Genomic DNA, 24,432 nt, shown 5'->3' with positions numbered 1-24,432 from the left:
TGGGGTAAACATGTGATGAGAGGCCACTATGATATGATTCGACATCCTAAGTCACGTTACGGAAGTGGAACCGATGAAAACACACCATAGAGACCTTCAACATCAACAATAGGACTCCTAGGAACCATCCCAACCTTTTTTCTCCAACCATTCAGTTCCACTAAGAATTTGGACCACTTGAGCTATGGACACTCTCATGTTATGGGCATGCTAGTGTCCAGGGACCTCTGGATGCTCTCAAAGGTCTGCAATCCAACATCCAGGGACTTTTTTTCACAACGTTGTGCCATCGTCTTGGGATTTGAGCCACTTTTTAAGGCCCAAATCCTAGGTCACTACCCAGAATATAATGACATCTTCATAAAATTAAGATAATAGGGAAATGATAGTACTAATGTAATTACTCAAATAAGACCTTGATTGGACCCCTACTAGCCATGATAGGAATTTCATCAAACATATCATGAATATATAATCTACAGGTGTAAATAACAGATTTGAGCATAGGGGTCTCATAGTTATCTGAGATTGGCTATGAAGCATTGTTTCCTTATCCCTTTAGTTGCAGTTTCATCCATTAGGCCATAGATACATTTTTCATTCATATATAAGTAAAAACATAATGGGAGCCATACATAGCCACTGTCATAATACATATTCATAACCAGCATAATAGAAACAAAAATACCAAGGATACAATAGAAATAGAATCCACATATAAACCAATATAACACTCATGAGATAACAAGGAGAAATAACCTCATATCAATGATGAAAAAGCCAACCCAGTATGGGACTACCATGTTCCACCTGACCTTAGAATGGATGAGCCAAATAATTGTTCAGTCATTCAACCTTGTGCCAAATTCCAAGCATGAATGTGGGATATCATAGAACACGTCAATCAAAAACCATCTAGGTCTTCTAGAGGCCATTCACCTCAACCCATCAAACAGTGATTCCTCCTAATAGTTGGACATCAAGAAGACGTCATCAGATTGGTCTTTATTAAAGCCTTTGATGGCTTCCAAAGAATTTGTCCAACTAAGGCTTCCTAGACTAGTAACTCAACCCACAACTTTTACCTGGCTTCCAGAGCATTTGTCCAACCAGGGATTCCAAGATTAGTAACTTAACCCACCAAGGGATTCTAGGTCATTTCTCCAACCAAGGCTTTGAGGACTAGTAGCTCAACCCAAGTTGTGACAGGGCTTCAAGAGAATTTTTCCAACCAAGGCTCTAGGAACTAATAACTCAACACAAGCTAAGGAAACATGAGAACCAACTAAAAAAAAAAAAGGAAAACAAATTCAGAATCACCATGGCTATCTCGAAATGGCATGGCTAGGAAAATATGTTGTGAATCCCAACCATCCTCCATGTCAATGATATATCATGCCCAATAAACCACATGCATGTCCCATGCATGCCAAAACTAGTGAAGAAAACACACATGCAACTCGGTACCTACAAGAAAAACCTGTCATAGTTGTTGATCCTCATGTCCTCTTGTACTTCCCTACCCTTCCTTTGCCTTCTTGCTCCAAAATTCCAAGTATACCACACTCCTCCAAGAGTGCTCCAACAAACTCTAAGTGTCCAAGAGTATGAGAGAGAGAGAGAATAGAGGAGAGCTCCACCAAAACCTATCAAAATATTACCAACTAATCGTCATAAGCCTTTTTATCAATGAGGCCTCTATTTTCTTCAATTTCCATTATTTTCCTTCATTTTCCTCCTCATATGCAACATGTGACTTTTCACCTTCATTTTCTCCTAATTTCCATTATTTTCATAAATAAATGCCAATAAATGCCATTTTTGCTTTCCAAAGACTTTACCATTTCGTTTTCCAAATTCCTTACTCATAATAAACCAAACAAAAACCCACTAGGATGTTTTCCCCACCATTTAGTTTGGAATACGTGTCCCATGACTGTGGCCTTATATATTTTTACATGGATTTTTAACCATGGATGTTACAAAACCATCCCCCTTGAAGGAACACCGTCCTTGGTGTTCAATGACACCTACAACCAATAGGACTATTGAAAATAAAACATACTACCCATGGATATTTATAACATAGCTCATTATGGTATTTACAATAACCACATATACACATATACATGTTCTTCACCAAGAAAATAACCATACTATCTATGGAGCTTTATAAACTAGCTCGATATAGTATTTACAATTATATACACATATACACATTTTCTCAACCATCAAATAAAAGTATATGATGCCTGCATCCGAAACAAGGGAATTCAAAGGCTCACAACTCCACCATTGAAGTAATACTAGGATTCACCTCCTTCCTGGGAAGCTTAGAATCCAAAGTGAAATCTGCATCCAATGTCTAAGCTTATAATCCCATGCCACTTGTCCTCTCAGTGAACAATTACCGCCTCATTATTTCAGTGCGCACTCCCAATGTGCATTTGATTCCATATGGAAATGCTAATTATCAAAACAAATATATCCATGAACTTCCCTTCTCTACTACACAATCCCTCAAGTAATATAGTCATCCCCTTCCATGCAGTCACACACCTTCCAACTTTTGCTGGCACATGCAACCCGGGTAGTCTATCCCTTGGCAAGGCTTCCTTGCATTGAAAGATACAAAAACTAAGGCATATCCTTGGTTTAAAACCATCATACCGGTCATACCATGCTCATGGAAACCAATGGACACTATTTGGTATGAGTGTCCCAGAATGGCCCTGCTCCTGAAGTGCTTTACCAACATACTGCTACCCATTCCAATTTATTTCACTGATGTTGCTAATTCTTCTAGTCGATTTCAACCACCCAACCAGGCATTTCATGCTTTCCTCTACCAAGAACATAATTTCCATTAGATTTAAAATAAATTGAAATAACTTCAAATCATACCTCATTGGTGGCTTGTCAATAAGGTACACTTGCAATTATGTTTTCTCACTGTCACAATAAGTCAAACTATCATCTTTGAACAAATCATTATGTATAAACATATCACATCAAGTTAGCTCAAAACACAACCATCATAGATCAAAATCATAAATCACATGTAACAATCATAAACCAGAATCATAGATCACATGTAATCATCATAGACCAGAATCATAAATCTAATGCATAATAAAATTGAAATAATATATTGATACCTATCCTTTAATCAATCCTTAGCTTCTACCTTTGTCCTTATTATGTAGGCACATTGGATCTTTTGCCACACCTAATAAACACCCAGTTTGTTCTCCTCAACCATGTACACATATGCATAGTGTGCATCACACACATATAACCACACATGACATACAACACCATGCAATACATGCATCTACATCTGATACACAACACATACACCTACACCCAGTGTACAACACAACACAATACATTCACCTACACCTGGTGTACACCACCACACAATATATATGCCTACACCTGACGTACAACACAATACATACATCTATATCCAATGTACAACCCCACACAATACATATACATACACATAGTACATCATAACGAATACACATGTCAGGATACCATGACTACACAATACACATACATAGTACCTCATGCTTGCAAAAGAACATGTACGACATGCACACAATACCAGAGGTACCCAAGTACCATATGTACAACATGTACACAGTACCACCTGTACAAAGAACCACCTACATAATCTGTGCACAACATCATATGTGCATGGCACCACCTACATAATGTACACAATGCCACATGTCCACCACGCCACCTGTAAAAAGTGTAGACAATACTACATGTACACAACACCACATGCATGACATGTACGTGACACCACATCTACATAGTGCCACATGCATGACATGTACACAACACCACCTACACAAAACACCATATGTACAACATGTACATGACACCGCATGCTCACAACACCACTTGTACAATCATGCACACAACATCATATGTACATAGCACTACATATCCAACATGTACATACCATCATTTGTAGACAACACTTCATATCCAACATGAGCACAGCACTAGGTGCACTCAACGTCGCATATCCATCATGCACACAGTACAATATGTACACAACACTGCATATCCAACATGTACATAGCACCATCTATACATAGAACAACATATGAAATATTCAGACAACACTATCTATATCACCCTGTACATAACATTGCATAAACAACATGTACAGACACTATATATACACAACACCACATGCACACAACATCATAGATTCAACATATACAACATATGCACAATAGTAGTACCACACATCCAAAACCACACTATCTCTACCAAGCAACCTTTCTTCTAATGTCTCTCTGCCATCCATGCTTATCCCAACATTTCACAGAGCACACTACTTTCATTTCTCTAATGTATCCCTCAGGATAGCCTACCCATAACATAGACATAATATAATCACATAATATTAACTCATAACCACATGATATTGACCTCATAGGTTTGTTAGGACTACTCTTCCCAATTTATTCCTTGTAAGACCAGGAACCTATTCATGCCATTCACTTACATAAATAATCATTCTTCCACAAGAATGATCCCTGATGACCATGTCGGACATCGACATAAATACATGGATACATACATACATACATACATGTATACACATATAGACATCAACATAATCATGATCACAACATAATTACTAGCTATGATAAGTTCAAGGTTAAGAGAACTCCCTTTATCCATGCACAACATGCACAACATTGAGAACAAAAATTCCCAACGTAACCAACTCATCTGACACCTCAAGTCTATTTACTTTACCTTTTATGTTTCCTTTCTCATGACTATCCTGTCATTGTCCATTTACATCAATGGACCCAACCAACTTAGTCAAATATCATACTCTTACCTTTAGCTGCCCTTACATGCGCAACAACTTCATCCGAGTCTCTCATTTCCTATTAGGTTCCACACAACTCTACGAGAATTCCATCAACTTTCTTCTTTTTCCAACAAATTCCCAAGACTCTCAAAACTAGAAAGGCAATACCAAGAAACAAACAAGAATAAAACCATGAAAGACCAACAACAATTCGACAACACAGACAAAGTGGCAAGGCCTTGCACCAGACATAAAAATAACTACAAATCAAGCTCAACAACTGACAAAATACCAAAAGAACAAGACAAGCAACAAACACCATGACTCAATCCCCATGGTTTCCAAGGAAATCTCAACTTGAGCCTTCTTCAAGATTTCATGGTAGTCTCTTTGCCATGAAATCCTCTGCATCATATTTCCATGAATGCATAACTGTCAATGTGTAAATAAACATAGCAACATACTAGTTACCTTACCATTTTGTGTCAAGCACATTGCCTTGTAACTAAACATGTCCATGGCATCTCTCAAGGGGCTCCAATTCCCTTGACGAATCCACCTGTAACTAGAGACTAGCTAATATATGTGTCAAATACATGTTCATGAATCCAGCACATATCCAGATAATATAAGACAAAATCAAGGTTAAGAAGAATTCATGTATGCAAAACACTCATTTGTTTGGAATTATCATTTCCATCATAGCCAACGGAATTCTTTCCCAATTCCTTTATTTTACCTTTTTACCTTGTTGCAATCGAGTCTTACTATTTACTATCACATCACCCAATTACTAGTTATGTAAGAAAATCAAATATTACCTTGTCATGCTAATACCGAGCATGTTACCCTACAACTTCTCACACATGTCAACCACATGTTGAAAATATCAAGACAATCATATCTATCATTTTGAAATAAACCTTTTCCAAGACTAACAATCATGTCATAATCCATAGTCAACTAATAGTCATTAGACATAATGCTATAACTATCACCTATTACAGTCAAGTACATGTCATCTACCTCAACACATATTTGTGAGTAAAACCTTCTTATGACAATATGTTAGAATGTTTGATTAAACGTATCATGTTAGATAATTCAACTATACGACATAGTAGACACCAAACACTCAAACACCAAATAGACGAGATAATCAAACATTCAACCACGAGGTAGATGCCATAAGAAAGTTCATAGCTTGATGTATCTCAGGGGATGTTATCTTGTCTTCATAATCAAGCTAGATTAGTATGATATAACTTCACAACATATCAACTCAACCATAAATAACGTCCTGATATCCATGATAGTAACTAACTAACATGTTCACATCATAGGCTCATAAACATTTGTCGTTCATGCATAATAATCAAATATGTATGATTAGTCTAGATTAGTACAACACAATGTCACAAATAAGACGAATCATACCTGAATTTCATAGCCCTAACCATTTTCATAGAATAATCCAAATTAGTATGATACATATAACATCAGGATACTAAATGCAATAACCCTAATCATTAGGTTACTATTATATAAGAACAACAAGTTACATACCATTCTCATCAACAACATATACCCTAATCATCAACTAAATATCATATAACAACAAGAAGTTAACCTATAACATACTCATCAACAACATATAACATAATAATCAAGTTATCTAACCTAAAACAACAATAGCAATGCATACCACCACAGGTTACCATCATTCATGACTATCTGTCACATGTGCGTATGACTACACTAATCAACTAGCATATATCATATATGTAACCATAACACAAATAAAATGAAAGGAATACACATAACCATAATGAATATAACAATCCTTAACCTACATACATGCATGCCCAACATACAAAGCTTTATAATGGCATGCTCTTGTCTCAAAGTCCATTGTTGCAACTTCACTTTAATGATCTGCATCTCTTGCTCTATCTCAGCTAACACTTTAGCATCATAACATACCAATATCATCATGATGACTAAATTTCATATAATTACCTCAGATTCATGCTTGACCTAATATACATGCATGACCATAACCATGACAATGAATGCATAACAAATGAATATACAACCATGCACTTAGGAAGACAAATACCACAACCACACCATCAACCTTCACATGGTGACATCACTACAACCATGATCAACACCATCCAAATGCAACACACACATGGAATACAAGCATAAGAAACACATATGCAACTGATATGAATGCATGACCAACACACAACCCATCAAGTCCAAGGGGTGAACCATGCTCTGATACCACTCTATAACACCCTCCTCCCACATCTACTCAAACAACCAGCTAGTCGGGGTAAACATGCGACAAGAGGCCATTATGCTATGCTCTTGACCTGCGAGAAATTCCAGAATACCCGAAATGCAAAGAAATAGAGCCCAAAACACAAAATAAAATGAGAAAAAACAACTATTATTTTATTATTCAGAAATAGATTTAATGTTCACTTTCCTCTTCGAGGGGGCAAACTCCAATAGAGAAAAGATCTATTACAATAAGACTCGATGATGTGTCCTTTATTAACTAAGACTATTTATAGCTAAATGATATCTAAAACCCTAACTACTAGTGGTTCCTTGCATAACATGGGTTAACCACTTCATTTATTAACTATGGCCCATTTACAACTAACCGTGGCCCCTTTTCTCTAATGCAGGTCAACCACTGAAAATTATTAATGTGGGCTTTATTTACTCTCTAACTAACTATGAATATGACTCAGCCCATTGGGATTATCACATAAATAAAGGGGTTAGGGTTGGACCCTAACATGCCCTCCCACATCAAAAGCAGCCTTGTCCTGAAGGCTGAAGTTGTGGAGAGTGTTGGAGAATAGTGGCTCATTCCTAGGTTGCATCTCCTAGAGAGGTGTCTTTCCACTTGAAAAGGAATTCCTTGATTGTGTGAAAATGAAGATGTCTTTCACGGGTACCAAAGACCTATTCTGGTTGGAGCCTGAGTGACCCTTCCTCATCAAATTTGGGTAGATTGGTTTGAATTTTACAATTGTTCCCCACCACTTTCTTGAGGCATGATACATGGAAGACCAAATAGATTTTTGAAGTTGGTGGCAAGGCCAGTTTGTAGGCGACTGCTCCAATGCATTGAAGTATCTGATAAGCTCCATAGAATTTTGGTGTTAGTTTCTGGCATCCATTTTCTTTGAGAGATGTTTTCTTATATGGTTGTAGTCACAGGAATATATGATCTCCTTCTTTAAATTTGTGCTCAGAATGATTTTGTTCTACCCATTGGTTCATTCAATTATGAGCTTGATGTAGATTATCTTTGAGATGAGCTATCATGGCGGTACAATTCTGTAGGATTTGATCAACTGCCTACACCTTATAACATCCATAGATATAAAAAATAGGTGAAGGTGGGAGTTGGCAAAACACTGCCTCGTATGGAGTCATCTTGGTGGCTTGATGATAGTTAGTATTATACCACCATTTAGCTAAAGGTAACCACTGTACCTATTGATGTTCCTTTTCTGAAGTGAAGCATCTTAGATATGTCTCCAAACATTTGTTGACTACTTCTATTTGACCATCGGTTTGGGGATGATAGACGATATTTAGTTAGAGTTTCGTACCTTGTATCTTGAAAAGTTCTTGCCAAAATTTGTTGGCGAAAGTGGGGTCACGATTAGACACAATGGAAGTTGGCATGCCATGCAATTTGAAGATCTGGTCCATGAAAGCTTGATCCACCAAAGTTGGGGTAAATGGGTGGGGTAGAGCGCAAAAATGAGCATATTTAGAAAGTCTACCCACAACCACCATAACGACGGATTTGTTGCCTGACTTTGGGAGACCAGTGATGAAATCCATGGAAACATCAGTCCAGATAGAGGCAAGGAGGGTTAATGGCTATAATTTTCTTGGTAACATGACTGTTTCTCCTTTGTTATGTTGAGACACATTACATTCAGCTACAAAAGCAAGAATGCCATTTTTCATGCAAGTTCAAAAGAAAGAATGATGAGCGCGAGCATAAGTCTTTTGAATGCCTAAATTCCCTATATTTGTATATGAGTGCAACTCTTCCAAAATGAGGTTTTTGAGGGTGGATGTTGGAAATATAACTATTCAATCCTTGTAGTGAAGAATATCATCCTTCCCAGAGTAGTCGGTTGAGGAATTAGGATCTTCTCTCAAGTTATTAATAAGTTGGGAGAGAGGGGTGAGAGAACCATTCCTTGTGGGTCACTTCAATCCAACCTGGTATGGGCAGAGAGATTGATAGCAGGGTGCTTTCATACTCAAATTGGCATGATAAAGCATCAACTACTACATTGTCACACCCTTTCTTGTAAATTATCTCATAATCATATCCAAACATTTTGGCTAGCAATTTATTTTGCTATGGTGATGATAGATGTTGCTTCAAAAAATATTTTAGGCTTTGATGGTCTATGCGGATTTGGACACGTCGTCCCAAAAAGTATGGTCTCCAGGTGTCTATTGCATGTAAGATAGCCATCTTTTCTTTCTCATAGGTAGATTGACCCATATGTTTTCCACTTAGTTGTTGGTTGGTGAAGGCCAATCGTCGGCATTCCTTCATTAATACAACACTAATACTAGTACGAGAAGCATCACATTAAATCACAAAAATTTGGTGAAGTTTGGTAGGGCCAATACAGGAGTGGAGCACATGTCCTGTTTGAGAGCCATGAATGCCTGTTGAGTTGCATCAGTCCAGAGAAATTATTTTTTCTTTAGAAGATTAGTGAGGAGTCTAGAAATGTGACCATAATTGCAGACAAATTTTCTATGGTAACCAGTGAGACCCAAGAATCCCCTCAAACTCTTCAAGGTTTTTGGTTGGGGCTAATCTCGTATTTCCTGTATCTTTTTTGGATCAACCCTCACTCCTTCATGACCCACAATGTGTCCCAACTACTCAACTTCTTCCATGCCAAAAGGGCACTTGGACAATTTGACAAATAATTTGTGATTCCAAAGTAGTTGCAAGATCAAGTCTACTTGTAGAAGATTTTTTTCCCATATTAGGTTGTAGATGAGAATGTCTTCAAAGAAGACGAGGACAAATTTTCGAAGATATGGTTTCAGCAAGTGGTTCATGAGGCTTTTAAAAGTCAATGGAGCATTACAGGAACCAAATGGCATGACCAAGAATTCATAATGGCTTTCATGAGTTCAGAAGGAAATCTTGGGAATGTCTACTTCCTTCATCCGTATTTGGTGATATCTAGAGCGAAGACCTAGCTTGGTAAATAATTGAGCACCATACAGTTCATCAAGACGAGCATCAACAACCGGAATAAGAAATTTATATTTGATAGTGAGCTTATTGAGAACCTGAATGTCGGGACACATGTGCCATTCTCCATCTTTATTTAGCACCATGACCATTGGTGACGAATAAGGACTAATGGTAAGACGAATAACACCAGCTCTAGAAGTTCCTTGATGATTTTTTCAATTTCATTCTTTTGGACAAAAGGATATCAGTATGGGCACACATTAGGCAATTGGGCCCCCGGGACCAAAGGGGTTCTATGATCATCTTCATCCCTAGAGGGTGGAAGTTCTTTAGGTTTGTCAAATACTTGCTAGTGGTGGTATAAAACCTATTGCATCTCAGGATGTCTATGAGGAGTAGTGGATTCAATGGCCTAGATAGCATTAAATTGGGCGATGACTTTGTGATGGCCCTTTTCCAAAATATTTTCCATTTGATGTGAGTTGATGATAGTAGGAGCACCTGCCTATATTCCATGTAATGTATGAATGTGGTCATTCTGCTTAAATCTCGTAGATAACTCCTAGAAATCCATTGTGATCAGGCCTAGTGTGTGAAGCCATTCAACACCCAAGACAATGTCACAACCACCCATTTCAATAACAAACATGTGGGTCTTTAGTGGGTAGTCTCCCATCTGAAGCTTAATATTTTCACATTGGCCTTCACATTTCTTGGTCCCCCCATCAGCGGTAAGGAATTCGAAGTTATCTACTGCCCACACAAAGCAATGAATAGCTTTTGCGACTCACTTATCGATAAAGTTATGAGTGTTTCCACTATCAATCAATACCACGACCGATCTATGTTTAATAAAGCCTTGAATTTTGAGAGTTTGAGGTGAATAAATTCAAGCCGAAGCATGTATTGAGATAACCAGCTCATCTAGTGTAGTTGTGAGATCATTATCAGTTTGGGTTTCCCCAACTTCTTCCTGGGAACCTTAACGGATGGAGCTTCCTCCTGTGAGCTGTTATCAGTAGCATAAATTTGAAATCATTTGGGTTCATTCCATTTATGTCCAGGAAAGTGTTAGAGCCTAGATTTGCCTCAGGCTGAAAAGGCAAGGTTCTAGGTCCACATCAAACCACGCTCAGCCTCATAGCTAGCCCTACGAGGACAGGAGAGGGCTCTCTCCGGGTCGATCTCGGCAAAAGACAAGCGATGAGGCTTGAGATGACTGAAATAAAAGCTAATTTTAGGCTAGGTATGAAGTACAAGGGTTTAATTTGAGTTTTTGAGGGTTTTGTGTTGGAAACAGGGAAAGGCAATTTGGGCTCGGGGATGAGGCACAGTTTCTGCAGAGTTCTGATTGGGGCAAGGAAGGAAATCGTTTTGATGCTTTAAAGTGAGTGAGATGGATAGATCAGACTGGTGAGGAGTTAAGGAGAGCAAGAAAGTCTCAAGAATTCTCCTTAAACAGATGAAAACATGGAAATTTAAACAAATTCAAAGGCAGAGCATAACAGTTAATGGATTCCACCTTAACCACTCATTTGTTCAAATTCAGAAGAAAAGAGAGGAAAATAATGATACACATAACACTAATGAACTTACAATTACTCAGAGAAGCACACCATCAAAACATAAAGCCACATGGATCCCAAACAGTGCTGCAAAACCCTGGTCTTTCCTTAGCCAAAAATGCAGAGATAGAATGTACAATGATATGCCAAAGCAATCCCAAGTGTCCAACCATGAAAATGACTTAGGAATTACATGATATAGACTAGCCCAACCCATTCCCTTGCCTCTGGGGGTCGAGATCATCATTCTAGGAGTTGTTTGAACTAATTCTAAACAAGGAACTGAAAACTAGGTAGTCAAACAACTTACCCCTATATGCTAGGAAACTGATTCATTCACTCACATTTCACCTTTTGGTGAATGAATCCTGTAGAACAAGTAAATAAGTGTCCAAATTACATCATGTTCATCCAATTACATCAAGATAGATCAAAAATTACATCACAAAGCAAAACTAGTCAAACTGACCGAATTTCTGAGCTGGAAGGTGAAAAATTGAGCAAAAATCCTCTGTGCGCCGCGCCAATTTCTCTGTGCGTCATGCCACTTTGAGGCTGAGTTTGAGGCACTTCCTGAAGTCCAAATTGAGCCCAAGTGTGCTTGTTGGAAATCCCTACCTGTCTACTTTCAAGTGGAATTTTTGAATTTGGTGCCCATTTGCCACTCCAAAACTTCAATCGCCCAAGACTCCTCCCTGTGTGTCAAAATAGGGGCAGAGAGGTCATTTTTTGAGTGTTTTTGACCTCCTGAGGACTCAAAACTTGCCCAAACTTCTTGCCCATGCACTAGAAGTCATGATTTTTCATGAAAAATCCAAAAATATAAATTTTTTTCCAGTTGGAGCTTCCTATCATAAGCGCGCGCCACGTGGCGCGGCGCACAGGGAAGGTGCAGCGCATTGGGCTTCAGGCGCGGCGCATAGAGCCTGTGCGTAGCAATTTTTTTCAGGAGACTGTTGGAGGCCTTCCGTGTGTTGAAATTCAGTGCAGGGTAGCTCGTTGGAAAGGTATTTGAGTATACTTTCCAACCCAATTGGAATTATTCAATTTGGAGTTCATTTGCCCTATCAAAAATCAAATCTCCCAAGACTGGTCAAAATGTACCAAATGAGGCTGCCTAAAGGCAGAGTGCTGTTACAGTCAACTTTTGAATGCCTTCCTTAACTCCAAATTGAGCTCATGATAGCTCATTGGAAATATATTTGTCTATAGTTATCATTTTATTCATCAAAAAAGTCATTTGGCTGACCAAGCTAGGAGAAAACTTGATTTTCCCAAGGTCACTACAGAGGTGCATCAATTCTCCCGAGGAAATTGTATTTTTGACATTTCTCTAAAACCATGACACCTGTGTAGAAAGTGAAGGATGTATTCCTTTGATGTCCTGTTGTGGACAAAAACCTCTCTCAGTTTTCCCAAATTCATCATTTCTTGCTCAGAAACATCATTTGAGTGAAACCTATCCCAATGTGTGGAACAAGAGATTTTTTGAAATGAAGCGAAATGAAAGGGGATAGGGAGCTTCTAAATTCTTGGGGAAATTTTTGGAAGTAGGGAGGGATGTTAGGAAGTAGGGAAAAGTGTAATCTCAGAAATTGAGTGAGGGGAAGGGGTGAAAAAGGGCAAAACACAGGCCTAGCCTTGAAAATTGTCAAGTTGTAGCAAGAACTAGGGTTTGTGCGAAAATGAAGAATTTTGGGGATCTCAGTTATGGGAAGTGTTTAATAAGGTACATTAAGGATAGGGGAAGGTGTATGAACATCCACATATAATTTTTGTTAATGATTTGACCATCCAAGAGAAATTGCCTTCAAAACCCTAGGAGAGGGAAACGAACCTTGCCTAGGCGCAACTGAAGCATGAACAAGGTGTAAAGTGACCCATTGGAACCTGACATGATGATGAAAACCCTCTGAATGATGGTAGACTCAGTTGAATAGTGAAATAGACCGACATTTGGACAAATTTGAAAGGAGTGAAAGAAAACCCTAGACCTAATGCCTAGTGACCAAATTTTACTTGAAGACTCACTGAAATGATAAAATTTGACCTTGAAACCTTAAAATCACTTTGTAAGAGCATGTTTGATCACTGGAGGAAGGCTAGAAAGACTGACACTAACAGAGAGTAACTATCATCACAATAGTAGCATAGTAGTTGCTTTCTTCTTTCAACCATTTCTGTTGGTGACACCTTTTGAACCTTAAGTGTTTCGGTGGGGCCCTGAGCTAGGGTGAGACATGCCTTAGTGAATAAATTTGGACGATTGGACTGGGTGGTTAAGGAAATTTCCACTTCTAAGGACGTTTTACAAGCATCCATCCAAGTATTTGGGTGGTGCATCTAGACATGGGCTTGGATGTCTTCTTTTAGGCGACTGATGAAATATTTCGAGTAGAAGTCATTTGCTAGACTGTTAGTTCTGATGGCCAATTTCTCAAAGGTGACAATGTAGTCCTTTACTGAGCCTGTTTTCTTGAGTTTAGTGAGATTACCCAGAAAATTAGATTCATGGTCAAAGCGATAACAAATGGATTTTGGGAGCATGTTCTAAGTCAAGTTCCCTAGATAACATTTCTAATGCCACTGCCACCACTACCGTCTTTCTTGGTCCAAATAAATGAATCCCACATATAGTTTAGTTCGATATTCCAAGATGTCATTAAGGGAGAGATACTATTCCATCTGTGCTACCCATATTGTAGGGTTAGAGCCATCAAATTTGTACATTTCCAACTTGGGTGTCCAGTGATGGGAAGAGTGGTGATTTCCATGGAATTGAATGTGATCGCTGGATTATCCTTCTATATGTGCATCAACACTAGGCTCCTGCATATGAGGCGATCTTAAAATAGATTATAAACATGAGATCTCTTTGAGAACTATGCCCTTGAATGTGTCATATTTTTATTCAAGGTTGTCGACCCTCTTGAGTGCATTTTCCGCAACCATAACTTGAGATCTAGTACCATGCATATACCAATCTAGGACAAAATTTTTTGAGCTTACTTAAGAGTAGTCTACATGGAAAGAAGGAAAGCTCGTAATTCTAATGACATGGACCACTTGAGGATGTGTTGAGAAAATTTTGGGACTGCCAAAATATTTGGGGCTTACAAGTGAATGGTGCCACTGCGACCAACTTATTGTCCTCATTATTACTAGGTGCATTATTTCCAAAGGTCACAATACCTTTATCAACTAATTTGCATGACAAAATACGGTCTTTATTTAATAGGCTTCATGTCCAGCTTCAGAGTGATCTTCATAACACCCAAATTTCCAATTATGCCCTTCAAATCAGAAAACTTCATGGGTAAGAGATCCTGGTATTCGCAGAGTAACTCAACAACTTTATCCATGGTAGCATCACCCTAATAGTCTCCAATCTTCGTGAACTTTGATTCTACTTCAGTGCAAATGTTTACTTGCTTTGTCTTCAACGGTGCAGTGATGTCCAGGTTTTCTATTTGCGGGCCTTCAACTTCTCAATGCCCTTCTGCCTTTGGAATGTTAATGTTTCTTGGATGTTCTTCTTCTTCCTCAGCAGTCATATTATAGTATTCCAGTGCATGGCATAGCTAGGTGATCAAATTTAGTTGGGTCCATTCCATAGGTTCTTTTGTCATTTCGAATGTGATTGCCTTAATCTCTTGTAGAGCTTCATCAATTCTCACGAAGTCATCTTCAAAGATGAAGGTCAATAAGAATCCTTCCCTCAATCTATCCAAGTCTGCGGCACCATGGCAGAGCTCTGTTTCCAGTTACCAGTTCATGGGAATTGTATGCAAAGTATGGCAAAATATGTATACCCACTCTGGGTGCGGTTCTGTACCCCATGCTTTACTCCATTTCATTATGTGATCGCCCAGATCATCCCTTCCAATATATTCTCAGCTTCATCATTCTTCTATAATCTTGCCATCCAGCAAAACTATCCTTATGCATACCCCACCATCATGGAGGCGTAGCATGCAGTGCCAACTCTAATGCTTGGAAGCGATGATCCTCATGGGCTTCGTGCTCAAATTCATCCAAAAACATATCTATATCAGCTAAACCATGACAATAGGGTAATTTCCATACCTCTGACGGGACACAACATAGTGACTTCGTCATCACATTGCATCGCAGTGTGGATACTTCATGCAAGAGAATCTACCAATGCTCCAACTCTTCATCTGAATCTGAGGTGCAGGAGCTCTCCTAGTCCCATGAAATCTATCCATCTGCCGACAGATTTATCTAGTCTCGATCTAGTGCTATTATTTTGTAGATTTGATCCAGTTCATCCTCAGTTTCTTCATAATCACGAATGGGTTCAGTATAGCACACCCCTTTTTTAGGGTCCAATGGTACTACAACCCAAAGTGATTTCCTTTCAAATGACATTGTCCTCTTCTTCAAATTGATGACCCCATTCGTATCAATGGCCCAATCAATTCCCAGGAGCACGTGGTATGGATTACTGTCATCAACGATCTCTATAACCTCAAAGTCAGCCATCACGCTCGCACCTTCTATATCAATTATTACTCCATATAATCATCCGATGGGGATGATTTTTTGCTGGTTCACCACTTTGAGCTGAATCGGAGACCACTACAGCACAGATCTCCACATCCTTTCCCATGTTTGTTTTGGTAATACGTTCGCATCGGACCCCAGATCCAAGATGACCTAGTCCATCTCATAATGACCTATCAGCACGATGAGCCTCATCTTGCACCCTGTTCGAGCCTTATGTTTGCTAATTTTTTGACCACCCAGTGTCCATCAAGGACCTTCTCCTCGCTGCTAGATTTGTTTATTAGTTCCTATAAGGCTTCCACAACTTTTCTATAGCATAGTAGTTTTATGCAGGTTTCCAAAAATGTAGTGAGGATAGAGGGATCAACCTCTATAGGCACATTGGTTTCTTGAATCTTCTTTTGGCTTGCTAAGTTGGAAGCCTCAACGAAGCTCTTCTTGGATTCCATAAAAGTTTCCTTACCATGCTCCAGATCAAAACCAACTTCCTTATTTGGGCCCTTGCAGACCCATCCATCCTCTTTAGGGTGCTTACCCTTATCATCACCAGTCATTATGCCACTTCTCAGCAATATATTCATGCTTTGATCTTCCTAGCAGGGGGCTTAGCTCTCATCATCTATAAGTTCTGATAGGCTCCTGAGGCTGCGCATTCTTCTCCTACATCTTAGCTATTAGTACCAAGCACTCTTCTATAGTATGGTCAAACTGGATACAGTATTCACATGAAGGGCAGGTTTGATTATGGAATTCTCGTGCATAGAGCCCTGGATGTCCATTGTTGTAGCAGATAAACTGACCGCAATCTCTACCAAGTCCTCCTCCGCCTCGGCCCCGTCCTTGACCCTGATAACCTCTGTGCACACCTTTGTTGCCCTGATTTGGAGTTCAAGTTTCTCCTTGCCTCTGATATGTAGGCGTTTTTTTCATCATCATCTCATAGCTTCGACAGTGGCACTCATCATGGCCCACCGATTTGTAGAAGTTACAAAACAACTACTGGGGTGTCTGGATGAATTTTTGTAGCAAATGACAATTATCCATCTCATGTTACCTAGTAACCTCATAAATACACACCATAGTGCAGCCCCCATGCTCATCCATGTTGGGGCTTCTGGCTTCAGGGGAATTGGTCCCACTCCTCTAATATAATTCACATATACAGGACAATGGTCTTTATCGTGCCCCTGGCCCTTGAATTTCAAACACCAAACATCTGCCCAGACTTCCGGTTTAGTCTCCCTGTCTTTCTTCAAACTCTGTAGTTCTAGGTGGAGGATGTGTAACTAAGATTGGATATATTGTACTCCCAAGGTCGCATGCTGAATAGGTGATGCATGTAACCTTATCACAATTTCCAAGGCTTCCGCCTATGTTCCTATCTTATGTTTTGATAAAGCAATTCTCAAGTGGGGCAGAAGCGAAGCTATAAACCATTCGTGATGCTGACTATCTGTGAGCTACATGTTAGCTTCTCGAATCTGACACTTCAACCTTTGATCTAATTCCCAAGGCATCTCATTGACCCTCATCATGATTTCTTTGAATCTGATTACTGACTGCGAGTCAGGATTAGGGTTACTAAAATCCTTTTTTAAAGTCACCTTAGTCTCTGCTAGTGAAGCAATAGGATTATTAGAACAATATTTAATATACCAAGTTAGTGTGCAATCCTGCAGAGCGGTAACCAACTATGCCTTCTTTATATTGTCATCATTAATCTATTTCATTGTCCACACAACATTTGCAACAAACCAAAATTATTTTTTATCTTCACTCCCTATGCCCTTGAAAATCGAAAACTTCATCGTGTTTGCCATGTTGGATGCTGGTGGCGGAGGTGGAGGTGTGGGTGAAGGTGTATGTGGTGGAGGTGTAGGTGGTGGCAGAGTGGAAGGATGATTTACTTGAGGAATCCCCTGAGTGATTATTTGAATAATGCTTCACGCCGGAGTCTGTTCTACCCCTTCGTCGTCACTTAAAGGAGGTTCAATCAATGGACTATACTTTAGTCCTAATCCTTCGCGGTTTCTAAAGAGTCGTCCACTTTGCGTAGCTCCAAACATTAAGGTAATGGCATCACCCCTTTTTCACATAACAACATTTTGATCCACGTATTCAAAGATCGTAAGTACTTACCTCGCGGTCCTTTGAAAAATATTTTCTCCACTTCATTATAGTTGACTGAGGTATCAACTACAAATTCTGTAACAAACCCTCCTATAATTTGATTGAGCCAATGATCAACAACCCATGCGATTTTGTTTTCATAGGCTTTTAGCCATTGCACTAACTCTGGAGTCCACATTATCAAATTATCGAGCTTCCAAATTCGTTGGATATCTGTCAATTTAGCCAACCATTGATACATTTTAATGGGGAAGGTGCAAAAGAATATCTCATGTATTTCGGTATACAGATACCTGTTCAACCACTCTTCCTTTGACAGACAAGGATTTTTATTTTCTTGCACTATGCACTTGTGAATCTTCCGATCCAACTACTTGTCAATTTCTTTCTTGGTCAAATTCTAATGTTGTGACATCACACATCTCCTTCAAGTAGATCTTGATCCTAACAATGGAGCCATTTGTTGGCTTAGGGGATCCTGACCCAGGTTCAAAGTTAGTTGTGCCAAACAACAAATTCCTGCACTACTGGCCCTTTCGGCAACAACCCACGTAGCACAAGCTGCAGTCTTACCTGAAGCAGTATGGGGGGATGCAAGAACCAAGTTTCTGCATCGAGAGACTAATGTGATGTCTTTCAATGCCGGGCACGTTACTACAATTTTGTTAAAATAGCCTCCAGACCTGCGTGAAGGTCCACGATCTATCTTAGCAGAACTTTATCAGTCAATTTATCCACTTACGTGGATTAGAGAACAACTCTAAATTAGTGCTCGCGTAGATCTACTTAAGTTATTAGTAAACAACACAAAATTCATTAGAGTCTTCGCGAAAGTATTTAAACATGCATTGTGTACATCATTAACACTTATTCAAGAGAGTCATGCAACATTCAATCAATATTTCATAAAACACTTCATTCATCAATAACATACAACATTACCAAAAATAACCATAAATACACAAGAATTCTTTGGTAACTATCTTTATTGATTTTTAATTCAAGGTTACAGACTTAAACTTATCCTGCGCATACAGCTATAGAGCCTTTCTTTTACCTCACCCACTTCTATTTGCTATCACTTTTCACCATTTTCTACTCTTGATTATCAAAAACATGTCTTAGACTCCCTAAGACACACCTATTTATAGTATTTTTCATATAATGCCATGGTCCGTGAACCATTGGTGGATCTCAAAACCGACTCAACTTTACATAAAGAAAGGGGCTAAACCCCTTTGACTCCTAGCCAACTATGTGCTCTGCATCCATAAATCATGGAGACTTTACATTATTTACATAAAATGTACCAAAACTTGGGTTATCTTAACCCCAAAACTGACCCAGGGGACCCCATCCCAATAGGTGTCTCTAATGAACTCCATCAATGTTACTCTAGTTAACTAAATATTTACTCATCAGAAACTCATGCATGTTGATTTTCAGAAAGACCCAGTTGAGACTAGAGTGTAGGGATAATGTACTATTTGTTTTAGATTTTTCTGAGTTGCACTAATAGTTCATGCATTCAGGAATTGATCCCTAAGTGATTGCACAGTTTTTAGAGTCTTTATTTCCCTTTAAATACATGCTATCCTCCATAGGAATTACACATTGGGATAGAGACTTGGAGAAATTATGAAGAGGCTATGCTTTGGCCTTGAGCTTTCTTATGAGTTGGAGATTAAATTTGCTAAGTGCTAGGATTTTTCTAGAGAGAACAAGCATTGTAATTTCATATTGATTGTTCAGATTAATAAAAAACAGATAGTGGGGTTTTGAGCTGTGGGTTTCCCTGGATATTTATTGTGTTATGTGCCTTTGATTCTCTTACTCTATTGATTATTGTTTGCTCGATGTTTATGACCTTCCTCTATAAAGAGTAGAAGTAGATTCTTCTCTCTTGCTTTAGCAAATTGCATTAGCTTGTGAATCTACACGAAAATTCTACAGGTTATATATAAATATATAAATTATCTCAGTAGTTTTAGAACTTAGCTTCAACCAACTCCTTAATAATAGACAATTTTCTACAAACTTCCAAATAGGCATTCCATATTTTTCTACATGTAGTCTTACTGACAAAAACACCTAAAATTTTGATGAATATAAAATATATTGTAAGAAACGTAGATCAATCTTAACCCTAGATTTATTAATCACTAAGAGAGATAAAATATATCGAACTATAAATCTTGTTTTCAAGCGCAAAACTTGAGGAAAGTTTTCCACCTTAAGAAATTTGATTCCTCTTAGTTTCAATAGATCTGGGGTTAAGGTCAATATAGGTTGATTTCAGTCATGTGTGGCCACAGAAAATTTATTAAACATATAATTATGCTAATCATTTTAAATATGTTAAATATGTCTATCATTAATGTGGTCATTTTAATTTTAAATTTTCTCAGTTACCTTAATTTGTTGAGATAATAGAGATTGTCAATAACTTAAATGATGAAAAATGTTGATTTTATTTTTTTGTATGTAAAGTGACAATTTAAGAGTGTTGAATGATAGGACATGTAAATGATAATAGTGTAGTCAATTACAAATAGTATTCATTGTGATCAATATAAATTTGTTTTCTTCTTTTGTTCTTATTGTCACACCTATTAGTCTTTCCATCTTTTTAGATAGATCATATGAAAATGGTGGCTAAAATCATAGACTACTCGAATATTTTACTTGGGCTATTATAATAAATTTCACAACATCTCTCTCTTTCTCTCTAATGTTAATAGTAGCTTTCTCCAAAGTTAGTCATGCTCACTTATGGAATGTTAAAATGCAACTAGGTTTCAATGGTAGTTGTTTTCTATTACCTGGTTTGAATGCAACGTGGTTGACAATTTTTAATGATATAACATGGGAATAATAAGAATGTAGTCAATTATAAACATTTTATAGTTTCAAGAAGAAAAGATTTCCTGTAAGTGAAAATTTTATTTCAGATAAAAATTCAAGTATTATTTATGGTTGAATTACTGCAACACAAAAATCAATGCAGGTAATCAATAATTTTTTTTGCTTACACTAAAGTCAATGCACACTATTATTCTTCCTTTGAAATTAATTTACATCATATGTTTAGTTTCGTCAAATCAGAAATAAACTTCTAGATTGAAATCAATGCATCTAGTCCAAGAAATCAAGTAGTACTGGAAGTCAACATCTACACTAAAATTAATTCATCCAGTGCAAGAAATCAAATAGGGTTAAAAATAAAAATCTACACTGAAATCAATGCATGTAGTGCAAGCAATCAAATATGACTAGAAATCAAATTCTACAATAAAAATCAATGCATCTAGTTCAAGTAATCAAATAATATTAGAAAATCAACTACATTGAAATCAATGTAGCCAGTGCAATCAACCAATCATGATTAGAAATACAAATGTACACTGAAATCAATACATTTATTTTAGTGAAAACCAAAATTATGCATGTGGCTTCTAAATCAAATTTATTTTACATTTTGTAAAATATTTCATCTTCCTATATGGTTAGTAATGTTCAATATTATATAGTACTATATAATATATGTATGTCTCTCCATGTTTCCTTCCTCTACCCTCTTTCTCCCTCCTCCATCTTTGTTCCTATCCCCATACCTCTCTCTTTCTCTCTCTCCCTCTCTCTCCCATCTCACTACCTCTCTCTCTCCCTATCCCTGCCTCCCTCTATCTCTGTTTTCATCCCTTTCACTCCCATACCATCCATATCTATATCTCCCTATGCCTCTCCTTCTTTTCTTCTTTATCTCACCCCACAATCTCTCTCTCTCTCTCTCTCTCTCTCTCTCTCTCTCTCTCTCTCTCTCTCTCTCTTCCCCTTTCCCTCTCTCTCTTCCCCTATCACTGTCTCTCCCCTCCCTCTTCTCTCCTGCTCTCCTTTGTCCCTCACTCCTCTCCATCCCTCCATTGTCACTCCCTCTCTCTATCTCGCTTTTCATCCCTCTCACTCCCATACCATCCATATCTATATCTCCCTATGCCTCTCCTTCTTTTCTTCTTTATCTCACCCCCCAATCTCTCTCTCTCTCTCTCTCTCTTTTCCCCTTTCCCTCTCTCTCTTACCCCTATCACTGTCTCTCTACCCTCCCTCTTCCCTCTTGCTCTCCTTTGTCCCTCACTCCTCTCATCCCTCCATTGTCACTCCCTCTCTCTCTCTCTCCCCCAATCTTTCTCTGTCTGTGTCTTTCTTCTTAACTCCCTCTCTCTCCCTCTCCAACTCCCTCTCTCCCTCCCTCTCTCCTTATTTCTCTCGGGTCCTCTCTTTCTCTATTCGAGTCTCCTCCTTTCTCTCCCACCTCCCTCTGTTCATGGTAATTGAAACTAGGAAGCTTCATTTAGCTTACAAACCTCTTGTTCTCCTCACTAGCCTTCATTAGGTGTTGAGAGTTATTCTTGCTTCATAACTAATTAGTTTATGGTGATCATATCCTATTTTGAGGTGAATCATATCCTATATAGCTCATATGTATTGATTATGGAAATCATCCATGATGCTTGAGTCTAAGAATTAATTCATAGAGTTGAGGTTCTTATTTCCCTCCATTGATGCAAGACCCACCCATGATGTCCAAGAGCTAATAATGACCCCATATTCAAGTAAGATGATGAATACTCTATAAGGTAAGCTCATATAATGGATTTTATGCATTGTTCATAGTGGTAGAGTTAAATATATATATATATATATATATATATATATATATATATAAAATTGAATCCAAGATTAACACCATAGTTTTCTAGTAACCCTCTCTATGTTAAGTTTTCTAGTAACCCTCTCTATGTTAACTCCCATTACAAGTGCACAAAAACATAGCCATGATGCATTTGTCCCATTCAAAGGCTTCGAAATAAATGGTAGAAATTACTTGTGTTGTTTCAAAAGCGCTTTTACATTTTTAAAATTAATTTCACTATATCTTCGAAGTGTGCGCACTTATATATATATACAACTAGGCTAAGCTTGACTAAACTCCAATTTTGAATGAAAAACTAATCTTGCTTACTAGAACTCTCTTCTAAATAGCTTAATTCCTCCTTTGACTTTAATGCTCCACCCCTCCCTATAAAATTTCATCTTAAAACGCAACTGAAACTAAACTAAACTTAATACAAACTGCTGATCCATTTCACCAACTACAATAATAATTAAGCTTTATTTATTAGATGAATAACATATCTTTTTCCAGTAAAAGTCGGCTCATACTTTTATTTGATTCATAGAAGACGAAAAGGTACGTCGACACGCATTCAAGAAAGCTGGCAGTCGATAACATACTCACTATATATATACATTAGATTTCATAAATAGAAATCATAAGAAAAAATTGTTCGTTGTTTATCAAAGAAATAGTAATCTTGGGCGAAAACAGAATCGAATTAGGTGATTGAGAAAATAGTATACACGGACGTACGAATGATGAGATTTTAAGACTGAAGAGCTCCGCTGGCCAAATATTGGATGTGCCAAAAGCGGTGGCGTTTCAGTCGGTGATAATAATGAGGATGGCGGAGGAATTTGGGACTGAAAATCCCATTCCTCTGCCGTTTGTGTCCACCGACATTTTAGAAAAGATTATCAAATATTGCACGTACCACCACGTTGATCACCCCCCACGTCCCAAAAAGGATGTTGACTCATGGGATGTGGAGTTTGTGAATGTGGATCATCCCACTCTTTTCCAACTTGCACTGGCCGCCATGCATCTCAATATCCCCACGCTTCTCGACTTGGCCTGTCGAACTATTGCGAGGGAAATTACTGCGTGCAAAACACACAAAAAAGTGCGAGAGATGCTGAACATTGCCAATGACCTCACTCCGGAAGACGTGGAGGCTCACTAGGATTTTAATATTATGAAATTTATTTCTTATTATGTAGTAAGATTTTGTACGAACCGTCAATTTCCGTGGGCTTAATTTAACTCAAGCCAATGATATTATTACGAAAATCAACGGATATCATGTATTTCTTGTTCTATAACAACATTTATGTATAAAAATTTAATGTTTTGATAGAGACTTCGACCCAATTTTGTTTTTTGGAATTTGTTTATTGGTTAA

At 38.1% G+C, this 24,432-nt stretch overlaps 1 pseudogene; it reads left to right on the top strand.

Annotated features, from left to right (window-relative positions):
* Positions 1-23,874: 23,874 nt before the first annotated feature.
* Positions 23,875-24,213, top strand: LOC149237351 (SKP1-like protein 9 pseudogene; annotated as a pseudogene).
* Positions 24,214-24,432: the final 219 nt, after the last annotated feature.

This window comes from Pinus tabuliformis, chromosome 8, assembly GCF_031772625.1.
Source record: "Pinus tabuliformis cultivar Carrire ecotype Pingquan chromosome 8, CPIR1, whole genome shotgun sequence".
NCBI classification, from domain to species: Eukaryota; Viridiplantae; Streptophyta; class Pinopsida; order Pinales; family Pinaceae; genus Pinus; species Pinus tabuliformis.
Note: the sequence above shows the minus strand (reverse complement) of the source record. Positions and strands in the feature narration are given on the sequence as shown.